General features: G+C 38.6%; 1 protein-coding gene across 1 annotated transcript in view; it reads left to right on the top strand.

The window, feature by feature from the left end:
• Positions 1-15,000, top strand: part of LOC139752092 (uncharacterized) — a 162,712-nt gene that overhangs the window by 110,997 nt on the left and 36,715 nt on the right. The window lies entirely within an intron of this gene.

The raw sequence follows: 15,000 nt of genomic DNA, 5'->3' as shown, positions 1-15,000 counted from the left end.
TGTTTGTTTGTTTGTGTGTGTGTGTGTGTGTGTGTGTGTGTGTGTATGTGTGTGTGTGTGTTTGCATATACTCTTTTGCCTTTTTATGTGTGGAGATTTACATATGTATTCGACACCGTCAGCAACACACCTTCATAGAAAGCATACTTCATATCACCCTCCACACAGAAATATAAAGAAATGGTTAGCCAATATCGTAAATGGTGGCAAAACCAGAGTCATTCACAAAAACTTCACACTCAAAATCCTCAAGTTCTACCATGGAGTTCCCAGGAAGCAGTTCTTTCTCCAACCCTCTTCAAACTCCTCTACTCAGCTTCCCGCATCACTTCCCGCAGACTGCACTGTGAAAGTCCACTCACACATATGCACAGATGCCCTCACAGTCGTACCTCAGCCCTTTGAAATTACATAGGCAGCAACAGATAGGTAACACTATACCTTGCAACAACCTCAGTAAGACACGGAACACTTTACCGCTCACATGCCTCCCATACTCCTCACACACAGACCCATAGACCATCAGTACACTTGATGAACTATGGTCCGGCCTTCATAATGGCAGGTTTCATGAATGCTGCGGCAATATCATAAGAACAGAAAGGACTCCTGGGCCAGGAAGTATATATATATATATATATATATATATATATATATATATATATATATATATATATATATATATATACTCAGCACTTCTCTGCTAGAGTGCAGCCATACTCCGTCATTCCCTAATGTCTTCCTCGCCTTCCCCTGGGGTCAGTTCCAGCCTCGCTCCTCGCATGACAGCAAAATTGACGACCAATTTCACAACTGTCGACCCTGAGCATGGCCGCTCGGTCAACCCTGGCCATCAGCTGTTCTCAGAACTCTTGAACAAGATTATATATATATATATATATATATTCTCAAAGCAACAAAAGGGCTTGGCAGTCAGTGGATGTCTGGGTATGATACAGCATCCACGACCTGAGATTTAGTGACCATAAAGACGTACCTTATTCTCTACCTGTCTCCAGCTCAAGCTCTCGTAGTTCTCAAGAATCCAGTGACGTACATAGAAGGACATTCTGATTCTCTGGGAATTCCTATGATACCGCACGAACACTACTGTTAAGCTTTCTCTTTTGCGTGTAGAACGACTGAATCTTATTATTTCTTCAATTACTCTCCGGTTTTAAAATGCTTTGTTGTTTTATAATTTCTATAAGCGGATATTCGCTTGTCCACCCCATTCTGCGATCTTGATTCTTTCATTTATAATTCATTCCAGAGCTGAGGCATAAAACACTTCAACCGGGACTTGTTGGTGTGAATGCTTTCACCTCCAAAATTGTTATCGGGTATTAGCCAATCGTCGCGAGAGTATTTAAACTAAGCATTCAGAGGTGAATTAAATGTTTAGTGCGATTAAAGAAAAAAAATAACACATGAAGTCGAGTCTGATCGATGTTTGGTGAGGTATAGAAGTAGGAATCTACAGGATAAACATTGAAGCTGATATGTATTAGATATTAATCATTGAATGTGCTGGTAATAATGTTTATCAATATCATTCTGAGGGGTATCAAAACATCAAACACTTCCAAGTTTTAGTCTTAATTTGTGATGGAAAAAAAAATCTAAGATTTGAGATCATACAGTAATGGAACATTGATATCATAGATCTGGTAGAATGATACATATATATATATATATATATATATATATATATGTATGTATCGGTATAGAGCGCCTTAACTCGCTGAAAATCCCTAATCCCTAAATAGGTTCTCTTTCGTAATGGTTCAATATAAATTGAAACCAAAGAGTGAGTGTTTTCGAAAAGATGTTGTGGATTCATTCCATTTTTGTCTCCCTCGAAAAGTTCCTTCTCGTTGGATTATCAGCAGAAGGAATAATCCGGTAGAAAGCTGGAGGAATTAATGTTTCTTTTTCTTTTTATAAATCCGTGTTAAGTAAATTATATACAACCATTGAAGCGAAATTTGTGTGATGATCTTGGCGGTGCTAGTAAAGTTTCTCATCATACTGAGTGACCAAAGAATGAAAGGTTTTCAGGTCAGATAAGAAGTGATATTTGGCATTAGTTTAGACCAGTTGTGCAAAAGAGCATCATAATGATTTAAGACGTCATTCCATAACTATAATCTTCGTATAATTTTCTACTGATCTTATCTCATTAAGTAGACTGGTCTAAGATATACAACAATTATTCACCTTCGTTAAAAGACAAGCAAACCAGATACAATGCAGGAAATCAACTGAGTAAAGGCGAACGTACAGGCCAAGCCTAAACTGCACCAATTCTTTCATGAAAGTTCATCTAATAATGTGTGGCAGGTCAGCATTAGGTTCATTACATAACGGGAAGCTTGATAAGCATGTAACAGAACTCTAGCCGGAATAATAATGCTTAACTAAGTGCGTAGGCCAAAGCTGCGAAGCTTTCCTTTGCTCTAATACGTCTGCCTACGAGGATAGCAAGTAATGAATCTGAAATACTCTGAAACACTGTCTTGTGGGTGTTATGAGCTAAACACTTCCCAAATGATGAATTTGCCCCATACTATAATGAGACGAATGAGATTTCAATCGCGTACAAAACATCGGCAAATTAAAATTGTTCTCCAAGTAAGAGAGGAGTGAAAGGAGTTAGTTAGACGGTGTGGGAGAGAAAGGAAAGTAAAAAGAAAAGACGTTTTTGAAAAAGTAAAATTCACAAAAGCAAGACAAATATCTGGTAGTTTCCTAGCAAAATCGGTCGGCGTTTTTCTTTTTTTCTCTTTTTTTTGAATAGACTGAGGCAAGCCTTGAAAATGCCAGGGTGATGGATGGAGTTGAAGACATCCTCTAGTATTAACGACAGATCAAGTCTCCCTGAAGAACTTGGATCATCCGAAAGATTAGTTCGTACTCACGTTGAGGATTTCTAATATCATCCTTTTTTTTCGGAACGAGATTGATGTGATGTAAAGGTCACTGAAACTGGAGAGAGAGAGAGAGAGAGAGAGAGAGAGAGAGAGAGAGAGAGAGAGAGAGAGAGAGAGAGAGAGAGTCTTTTGGGCAAAATATACAGGCACTGGCAACGTTGCTCGAAAAATCTCATGGGTAGACGGAGTCAAAAGCAAATTGCTTACATTTTGGTCGACAGATGTAACTGCCTTAAAACATCCCCCAGCAACTTAGTTTTTTTTTTTGGTATCTCGAGTGAAATTGTATTGTCTGGCTCAGAAAACTTGACACAGAAGAGAGCTCTCGGGGCCTGTAAACGAACAAAAGATTCTCTTCAGGTACGTGAAGCATACAAGTTGAACCTAGTGAGCCATTCACAGAAGTCTTTATATATATATATATATATATATATATATATATATATATATATATATATATATATATATATATATATATATATATATATCTTTCTTTCGTTCAAACTATTCGCCATTTCCCGCGTTAGCGAGGTAGCGTTAAGAACAGAGGACTGGGCCTTGGAGGGAATATCCTCACCTGGCCCCCTTCTCTGTTCCTTGTTTTGGAAAATTAAAAAAAAACGAGAGGGGAAGATTTCCAGCCGCCTCGCTCCCTCCCCTTTTAGTCGCCTTCTACGACACGCAGGGAATACGTGGGAAGTATTCTTTCTCCCCTATCCCCAGGGATAATATATATATATATATATATATATATATATATATATATATATATATATATATATATATATATATACAGTACCAACCATAAACAGAGGTTTCGAACCTTTGCCAATTGTGGAAACATTCGGAGTGCTTATGAACTCAGCCACAATGAAAGACAAATATACGAGAATACAAAACTGATTAAAACTCTAAACACAGAAACACATGATTATAACAAAATATGAAATCTGAGAGAAGAGTTCCGTGTACTGATTCTTGTTGTAAGCAAGAGTTGGTCAAATGCTTCAACTTAATGGCTTTAGGTGTAGGATTTTACCCTCTGATCCCCTCCTTCAGCAGTGACTTTTCGTAACACTGTGCTAGACTGTAAGTGTCATAGGAAGAGTTGACCTCTTCTTTACACTTCGCATGAACAGACGAGACATTTGTCCTCTACTTTGAAAGGCATTAAAGAGAAATCTGATCATTCTCAGGCAAATACATTTCTAGCGTATGTCTATACCTTTGACAAAAAAATGAGTCGGTCTACATGAGATACTGAGTAGAGAGAGATAGAGAGAGAGAGAGAGAGAGAGAGAGAGAGAGAGAGAGAGAGAGAGAGAGAGAGAGTAGAAACTGGACATAAAACTATGTAGGAATGGAAATAGGAGGGACTTTAGAAAAGAAATATTGAGATTTAAGTCCAATGAAAAGACTTAAACCTCAATTAAACGCTTGGATCGAACCTTCGGTAGAGCGTTCAACACTCCACTGCGTCGTAGGGCCTGGTATCTCCCTGAAAGCATATAGCAAGGCAATGTCTTGGGGCATTTGGTCCCCGAACCGTGCCTGGGGCGCTGGCCTTCCCTTCTCCCTCCCCACCAAACTTCTTCCCTCCTCCCTCTCCACTGGACAGGCAATTATGACTGTGATGGACTGAGGGGGCTCCTGGAGACGAGCCCGATGTCTCATAACATGGTCATTTGTGGCGACATAAATCATGTTACGACGTCCGCCATCCTAGCCCTTGTATCACCTACCGTGATGGCACAGACCTGACCATAGACGTCTCTTATTTCTGTCTTGGTGAACCCTGAATTGTTTTAACGAACTCGCAGATGGGTGCAGAAGGTGAGGTTTGTAGACGCTAAGTGAGGGCAGTAGTGTAGGCGTTAAGGATGGTACGTAGTTGGTGTGGGTTACTACTGTACGTGAGGAAGACTCTGGCTGTTGGTGGACGTGAAGGTAGTGGATATTTCCTGCTGGAGATGATACAATTTATGTGTGTTGGTGGAAGTAAGTGATGATGAAGTAGGCGAGCGTGGACGCCCATGGAGGGGTATCAGTGGACAAGATACTGTCGCTTTTAGGTCGTAGTTTAGACCATGATAAGATAAGGTGAGGAAGAGGGACGTGTGTGTATGTGTGTGTGTGTGTGTGTGTGTGTATGTGTGTGTGTGTGTGGCGGCCAGTGACTTAGTTGGAGGATGTGTGAGTGATTGATGACGACGACTGTAGTGAAACAATAGTGAATGGAGATCAATCACAAGCAAATGCATGTGAAAATCACGGGTCGTGGGCATGAGAGGGAGAACGATATGTGAATTATAGAGCTTGGGAAAACCTAACGAGGGTGCGAGACGAGCTGTGTGGCAATCCAAAGTGACTCTTGTCATCATCCCACTCTGCCATCAAAATTGTAGAGAACATTTTCTATCAAAGTTCGTGAATGGGAGTTCCCCTTTTGATTGGAGTATCCCATCACTCCAGCTGTGATGGTAGTGGCTGTCCACGTCCTACGTTAGATGTACAAGAAGGATATCAAGAGAGAGAGAGAGAGAGAGAGAGAGAGAGAGAGAGAGAGAGAGAGAGAGGATTGATTTACGCAAGTGAGATCAAGTTAGTCAGTCGGGAATAGCGTTGACGATAATCTGGGCAATGAGGAGCTAAGTGACGTGACACTGAGGTTGATTAAGAGCAAGAGAGAGAGAGAGAGAGAGAGAGAGAGAGAGAGAGAGAGAGAGAGAGAGAGAGATGGATGAAACAGCGCTTGCGAAATAGCTAGATGACGTGATAATCTAGCCAATAAGATGGGAGATAACGCGATAATCCGGGGCAATTACAAGTTAAACTGCCGATTGTCGGGCCACTTATTCGCTCGATGACTTTGAGACTTGACTAAGTGGGACATTATACACCTCAGAGACCCGGCAAAAGAAGAGTTAAGAAAAACGCAAATCCCACAATCAGTGTACCTCAAAAAGGCTCGCTGTGTTGAAACCTATCACTCTGTATTTCATGACAGAAACGCTAATTACATTAAATGTGATTGAGCTCTACGATAGCTTGCTCTTTTTTTTTTTCTATGCGAAGTAATAATTCATCAGCTTGACATGATGCAAACATTAAGGCTTAAGAAAGCTTCAAAGATGATCAAGATTAACAAGAAAGCTGAACGAAATTGTCTTTAATCTTCTTAAGCTGTGTTAGCTTATTAATCAAGGCTTGGACGCGACTGGGCAAAAAGCGTAGGAAACTCTTCTTTTTTTGCCCCCCTCTCTCTGAGTAAGGTAAAGGATAACGTAGTATAGTATAGGATGAATAGCGGGGGGCGCGGTGGCAGCCGGTGGTATAATATGATGCCACGAGTCATAAACATTTCTGACGTTCATGGAGTAAAATCATCTCGTCTTTTGACTGTCCTGTGATTACTTCAGTGGATCTGTAATTTTCTGGTTATGTTCCATTTAGGTCCACAGTTTTTTTTCTATTTTCTCGTATCTATATAGTCCTTGACCGACTGTCTCAGTGCGTGTGTGTGTGTGTGTGTGTGTGTGTGGGTGAGGAGGCAGTGGTCATAGTGGTAAAGGGAGGAGCATCAGGCTTCACAATACTGGGGGCTGGAGGTGTCCGGCCCTTGATGGCGCCTGTAAGGACGGCCGTTCAGTGTGGTATTACCGCCGCAAAGTGGCAGAGAGAGAGAGAGAGAGAGAGAGAGAGAGAGAGAGAGAGAGAGAGAGAGAGAGAGAGAGAGAGAGAGTACATACCAACATGGCACCAACACCACCACCATCGCCACTAGCACGCACGCCAACAACACAGACACCGCCAACTAGCACTATCGCCCACACCAACAAGCACTCGTTATCTTCAACATCATTACAATACCAGGGTCTCAACCACCACCAAAATACACTGGAACTAACACCAACACCAACACACCGTCACCAACACCAAGATCGACTACATCACAGTCGCCAGCACCAGTAAAATCACCAGACCGAACACACCCCAAGCGACAGACACAGTTACAAAATCTTAGCCACGGAATGAGACAACCACGAACAGCACCCATCCCAGAGGCGGTATTGTCGTCAAACTCCAATAGCAACAGCTGGGGCAAGTAACTGCAGCAGCAGCAACAGCAGATGCAGCTGAGCCTGTAGCCAGTTACGTCCCGAGTGTTGCAGATGGTAACAGGGTGGGGAAATGATGCTGTGGGGGTGGGGGGCCCTTAGAACTGCAGGCACGGTGAGAGAGAGAGAGAGAGAGAGAGAGAGAGAGAGAGAGAGAGAGAGAGAGAGAGAGAGAGAGAGAAAGAGAAGATGGGAAAAGAAGCAGAATAAAGAAAAAAAATGGGAACAAGTGACTTAGAAATAAGAACAATAACGATCCTGGCTGTTGGAGGTTTGTATGTGATATATATATATATATATATATATATATATATATATATATATATATATATATATATATATATATATATATATATATATATATAGCATTAAGGAAAAGGTCCTTAAAAGTGGACATCAGAGGGAAAGGCCTTGATTTCCCTGTATTGACATGGAAATTAAAGTAGGTCTTTGAAACAAATTAATGAGGATTTCTCGACTGTTTTCAAAAACAGTTGAAATCCGTTTAATCACTCGGGCGTGAAACTGCATAAAGGTAACACGGAAATTCTTTTTTTTTTTTTCATTTACAGTCGCTGAAGTTAAACTGAAATATACACAGAAACAATTTCACTCTAGACTTTACCTCCGTAAAACCGCTTCACTCCAGGCATAGTTATCTTTATTACGGGAGAAATGGTAAGTTAAAAGAACACTTACTCACAGTCGAAGGCTACGTTGCCACGAGAGAGAGAGAGACCGGGAAATTCTTTAGCATATTAGATTAGCTTGATAGTGAAAAATCTCCGTTGCTTGAAATTTAATACCGTGGAAAAATAGACCTAATCATGAATGACGGGATTTTTTTTTTCTCTCTCTACCATTTAGCCAACGAGGATATAAAGGCGAATGCACGCTACGATTGTGGGTCAATCGACGAAAAAAGAAAAAAAGAAATTGCAGACACTAGAATAATCAGTGCTCAGTATTAAGGGCTGCCACAATACACTGAACAGAGGGATGTGTTCTCATTTTTCATTCTAAAGCAATAACGTTGAAGTAGATTATTTGCCTCATTTTTTTTTTCTTTTTTCCTCTGTTTTTAGTCGATGAACTTCAGCAGTTTATATCAGTGGCCTTGTGAACATGACTGAGCTAACTCTTACCAAAGTTCAGCAGTTTTTTTATGTCTTTGATATTTTCCTTTTTCTTTATCGATATATATATATATATATATATATATATATATATATATATATATATATATATATATATATATATAATATATATATATATATATATATATATATATATATATATACATTATTTTTGAAATTCCCATTTCATGTGTTGGCCTGTCGGATGAAATGATATAATTGTGGAAAATCAAAACGAACAGGAAAACTTAATTTTTAAGGATTTCTTAACGATAAAAGTTACAGTTTTAAATCAGAATGTAACCTTTTTAGATAGGTATAGATGCCACTTTATTGCCTGGTAAGTTAAACAATACGCATATCTTGTTTTCAGGAAATTTTCATTGATATGTATTTTCGATTTTCATATAGATGAAATCGTATGTGCTATGTCAGATCCGGCATAGTTTTATCTACATTCATGAATTTTGAGTTAGTGGTTTTTACGAATAGAAATGAAAGAATAAAGACCTTGCAATGTGTGTTTTCAATAGAAAACGTTAGTAAACTACGAAAAAAAAAATAACACAGTAAACTTTGATAAGGTTGAATATCATGAGTTACGAAAATTCATGTGTCATTTTCTCTAACCTGCATTAATTTAAGGTCACAAAACGTCCTTTTCTGACCAATGTCTTTCTAATTCTCATCTATTTCCTATTGTCAGATTCCAAGTACTAAAAACTAGCCTTGAAGTCACTAAGGACTAAAAATTAACCTTGAAGTCACCAAGTACTAGAAATTAACCTTGAATTCACTACGTACTGAAAATTAACCTTGAAGTCACCAAGTACTAAAAATTAACCTTGAAGTCACCAAGTACTAAAAATTAACCTTGAAGTCACCAAGTACTAAAAATTAACCTTGAAGTCACCAAGTACTAAAAATTAACCTTGAAGTCACCTAGTACTAAAAATTAACCTTGAAGTCACCAAGTACTAAAAAGTAACCTTGAAGTCACCAAGTACTAAAAATTAACCTTGAAGTCACCAAGTACTAAGAATTAACCTTGCAGTCACATAAACAGAGCCAAGTCTACTATACTATCCAATCGTTCTTTGAAAACCCATTTACTATAACAAGATCTGCTTCTACAAGGCCTCATTTGTTCAATAGGAGCTGCAATTACTCTTCGTGCGAGCTGGTAATCTATATATCTTGGAATTGTCTCGTTCGATCTACTCTGGAGTACTGCTGCTCACTTATCTGAGAAAGCTCCTCTTCCACTTTTCCTTTTAGTCAGTATGGTATCAGAAGTCTTCCTCACTATCGCTTCACTTCAACTATTCCTCTCCTTTCGCTGTGGTATTGCTTTACTCTCTCTCTCTCTCTCTCTCTCTCTCTCTCTCTCTCTCTCTCTCTCTCTCTCTCTCTCTCTCTCTCTCATCTACGGGTATTATATCTGCCATCGCTCCGCGTTGTGTTCTAGCCCCTATGACATACACACCTGGAAAACGAATGGCATTTTCTTCCTTTAGATTTCCTGAAGAAAACCAGTCATACGAGGATTAGCCATTACGATACCTACCCTCTTTCCTCACATGGTTAAGCTTTAGTCTTTTTCTACCTTCTTTCCTGTTCCCCCTCTGTCTACATCCCGTTTATAAGAACTTAAATATAAAAAAATAAAGCCGAGGAGCTGACATTAATCGCTAACATTAATCTTGATTATCTCTGTCCCTTTCTCTCACTTTCGTATTCTTTCTTTTTCCTCAACTCGACATTTTACCTTCATAGCCGACTTGGCTTCGATGGAGATATATATTTGTCCGTATGAGATCCTCTACAAAGGAGAATTGAGAAGAGTAGTCCTCCATAACCTTGATATCACACTGGCTTTGAAAGTGATCATCCCACAATACTGATTACTACTGCTTGGACTTGATTGTTGCCGTGATATCTCACATGAGTCGCCTAGATGTAAGGAAGAGGATCCAATTTATTTATTCAACCAGAGAATAGATAGATAGATAGATAGATAGATATGAGTATAGATAGATATTGATTGTATGTTTCTATGATTCATAGACAGATATGAGTATAGATAGATATTGATTGTATGTTTCTATAATTCATAGACAGATGAGTATTGATGGATATTGATTGTATGTTTCTATAATTCATAGGCAGATATGAGTATAGAGAGATATTGATTGTATGTTTCTATAATTCATAGGCAGATATGAGTATAGAGAGATATTGATTGTATGTTTCTATAATTCATAGACAGATGAGTATTGATGGATATTGATTGTATGTTTCTATAATTCATAGACAGATATGAGTATAGAGAGATATTGATTGTATGTTTCTATAATTCATAGACAGATATGAGTATAGATAGATATTGATTGTATGTTTCTATAATTCATAGACAGATATGAGTATAGATAGATATTGATTGTATGTTTCTATAATTCATAGACAGATATGAGTATAGATAGATATTGATTGTATGTTTCTATAATTCATAGACAGATATGAGTATAGATAGATATTGATTATATGTTTCTATAATTCGTAGATAGATATGAGTATAGATAGATATTGATTGTATGTTTCTATAATTCATAGACAGATGAGTATTGATAGATATTGATTGTATGTTTCTATAATTCATAGATAGATACGAGTATAGATAGATATTGATTGTATGTTTCTATAATTCATAGATAGATATGAGTATTGATAGATATTGATTTTATGTTTCTATAATTCATAGATAGATACGAGTATAGATAGATATTGATTGTATGTTTCTACAATTCATAGATAGATATGAGTATAGATAGATATTAATTGTATGTTTCTATAATTCATAGATAGATATGAGTATAAATAGATATTGATTGTATGTTCTATAATTCATAGATAGATATGAGTATAAATAGATATTGATTGTATGTTTCTATAATTCATAAAAAGCAAAAGCATTGCGAAAGCTTTAAGCTTATCACTTGGAGTGAGAGAGAGTTGACTTCCTGTTTCAAGCTTCTTAATCAATAAGTCTCATAAACTGTTCGTTCACCAACTAACCTAACCTGATAAGTGATTAGGTCAGGAGAGAAACGTTTCTCTTTTAAGGATTTCCTTGTATAACAAAAGAAGAAAAAAGATAACGAAACGATTTTGTTATCAGGAAGTTACCATTAACCATTTACTTTTCTATGAAGCATAACCTGAATCTTTTAATTACTATGATGAACAATAGCTTAGTTTATTTTCTAGGAACTTTATCGTTACACAGATTTTCGCAGAAGTGCATTCGTTCACTAACGTGAGTTACATTTCATGGACAAAGGCAACTATTTTTTGATTTTCCTAAAAATCAAATCCATTGTAATCAGCCAAGCAAACTGGAGTTTTAAACACATTAATGGATCTCAAGAGATCTTTGTAATTCATCATTCGTCTATAATATTTGTCATTAAGTATTGGTATAGATTCATATAACAGTTGATGTTACTGAAAAAGGTGTCTCCGATAGATGGGAAAAGACATTTTTAGAGAGAGAGAGAGAGAGAGAGAGAGAGAGAGAGTGAGAGAGAGAGAGAGAGAGAGAGAGAGAGAGAGAGAGAGAGAGAGAGAGAGAGAGACACAGTTCCACCATAAAGCTCACGTCACACCGGCTTCCAATTTGATCTTCAATTTCAACTTTTCCTTCTTGTGTTTGATTACCGTCGTAATATCCCACCTGAACCTTGATCATGTTCGAGGATCATACCATTTCTTTTAATAAGAAATAACTGTTGGGTACATTTTTAGCTGTGTCACACATACACACACACACACACACACACACACACACACACATGTATATATACAATATATATATATTTGTATATATATAATGCTCTCTCTCTCTCTCTCTCTCTCTCTCTCTCTCTCTCTCTCTCTCTCTCTCTCTCTCTCTCTCTTTCTCCTGTCACGGGCCGAACATATTCCTTGGCGCCGGTCCAAGCCATTGCATCATCTGTCACTGCCTTTCAAACCATGTGCCTTTGATCCTGAGTCTAGAGGAAGTGGCAGCCCACTACCCTAACTTATAATCCACCGTACGTTGCCCTGGTTCCTTCCTGCCACTTCTGTATCCTCCTGCTCACCTATGGCACCACCTCCTCCTCACTCTTTCTCATCCCTATTTGCTCATACTATTATCAACTCCTGTGATTACTCCTCCTCATGTGAGTACGTCCTCCTCAGAGATGACTTCTCCAGCTGACTAGCCTCAGATTAATGGCTCCCTCATAAGATTAGCTCCTTACCTCCACAGCTGGACTCCCCCTTATTAATGGCTTCCCATCATTTGCACCGCCCATTTCCTCACTTCCGCTTTCCCTTCTCTACATTCCTGTGCTGGTGATGACTGCCCATCATTCTTAGCTCTTCGCAAGTGATTCTCATCTCTCAACACGGGCCCTTCCTCCTCCTTCTTGTTCCCATCCCTTTCGACTCTGACTTTCTCTTGCTTTCTCTGCCTTCCAGCCTATACAGCTGATTCCTCCCATTTACGACCTGCTTATCGTCTCTTCTGTCTCATATCTTTCATTGCTGGCTCCACCCTCACTACTTTCTTTCTTCCATCCCTCCTCCCTTCTCTCCGCTCACCCGACTCTCTCCCTCCCTCCCTTGCTGCTCATTGCCCCTTCTCTCCTACTCTCCTTAATGTCCTTGTATCAGAACCCTCTTGGTGAAAATTCGTGGAAACAACCTAATCAGTAGAGAGCAGTGGCGGATCCAGCCAGAGAACCTTTTTGCTGAAGTGGTGTTTTGGGTGTGTTGAGTGACAGGCGGTACCATAAAAGCCGACGGATAATGTACGAGGACAGGGAAATATATGTATATATATATATACCTTCTTTTCAGCAGTAGATCCAATGAGGAGTCTCATTTGATGCAAATTTGTGTTGAGAACATTTTTCTTTATCTTCGTCAAATCCAATGTAGGTTAGGGTATTTGACTTGTCGTCATCATTTTAATTTAAAAGTGTAAAGAGAGCGCTTGAAAAATTATGTGATCGGTGTGTGTGTGAGTCTGTGTTACGCGAGGGTCGTGATAAGCTGCCATAAGCTGTGGGAGTAATAGCTTGCGGACAGTGAAGAATGTCGAACCATCAACATGGTCCTCATAGATCGAGTCCCATGGACATTCAATCGCTAGACTTTGGGCCATGGCTACCAAAAGTGATGCTTGGCTCATCGTATAAAGAAGGGAAGCGTCCTGCTGTCTATCTAATGCTTCCAATCTCTAAGGCACAACGTATTCATTACCAATTACCAAGTCAAATTAGGCGAAATCGATGAAACGAATCCTCAAAATGAACAGAGGGACTAAGGCAATTCTAGCGAGAGACTGTTTCGTTCGTCTTAAACTACCTCAAACGTTTTAAACTCTCGAAGTCCATCTCCAGGATTTGAATCATTAACAATATATATATATATATATATATATATATATATATATATATATATATATATATATATATATATATATATATATGAGCACACTAATCCGTGATGATAGTATGAAGGTGAAATCGCACTTCGGTAGTTCATGCAGTTTTATTTAACGTTTAATTTTTCTATACATGTTTCATGGAGACCGTCCACCTCATCAGGTGCCAGTACTTAACAAAGTTATTTCAATCCCAACATCACACTTGAGTCCCGCCGTCCAACACAAATCTGTACAGACCAACCACTGTCCACTTTGTCTGGCAGTCACCGTTGTAAGAGAGAGTGATTAAGGGGGGTCACGTGGCGGGGGTTGACCTAAGTAACTGGGTGTGTCTCGAACAACTCTTTTTATGTTCGTGTTGGGCAGTTCTCTCATAATGATTTGCTTAATACTATCATGGGATTTAAAATTGCCTTGGGACGCATTAAAGTTCTTTGTATTAGCAATCAAGACAGATTCAATGACGCTGCGTATGGCATAATCAGTCGAGGGGTATAGAATAACGGGATTTTCAAGATCTATGGCGTGATCATTTTCATGACAATGTTTAGCGATTGCAATTGGAAGTATTTACGCCGTCAAATGTTGCTGATGATGATAATAATGATACTACTACTACTACTGATAATAATAATAATGATAACAATAATAATATTAATAATAGTAATAATTATAATATTAGTAATATAACAACAACAGTGCTAATAATAATCATAATAATGATAATAGTAATATAACGACAACAATGATAATAATAATCATAATGATAATATCAATAGTAATAATAATAATGACAATAATAACACTGATAATATCAATGATAATTATAGATATAATTATGATAATGATAATGACAGTAATAATGCTAATGATGCAATATAGTAGAAAATTTCGGTGTAAGGAAACTCACATACAAGTAACGTGGCACGTAGAAGGACTCTATGAATCACAGTGGCAGGAAATGATATGATAAGACTGAGAGACAAAGGAGATTAACAAGGTCTTCAGGGACGGGTGCGTATGGCAGGGTTCCAAGACCGGAGGTGAGACAGGGAGGAACTTCATCTGCCTAGAGAAAATCATCTCGGGGAAAGCCGGGTCACCCACACGGAAGAGGTTAATTGGAGCTGTTTGTTTAGGGTCTTAACCTCCAAGGGAAAGGGAGGGGGGATTGGGTTGGTCGTCGTGTCCCCCGATAGTCCTAGAGAGAGAGAGAGAGAGAGAGAGAGAGAGAGAGAGAGAGAGAGAGAGAGAGAGAGAGAGAGAGAGAGACTAGATAGAATAGACGAGCGTAAGATTGCCATTGCCCTAGCATG

Source organism: Panulirus ornatus, chromosome 12, assembly GCF_036320965.1.
Source record: "Panulirus ornatus isolate Po-2019 chromosome 12, ASM3632096v1, whole genome shotgun sequence".
NCBI classification, from domain to species: Eukaryota; Metazoa; Arthropoda; class Malacostraca; order Decapoda; family Palinuridae; genus Panulirus; species Panulirus ornatus.
Note: the sequence above shows the minus strand (reverse complement) of the source record. Positions and strands in the feature narration are given on the sequence as shown.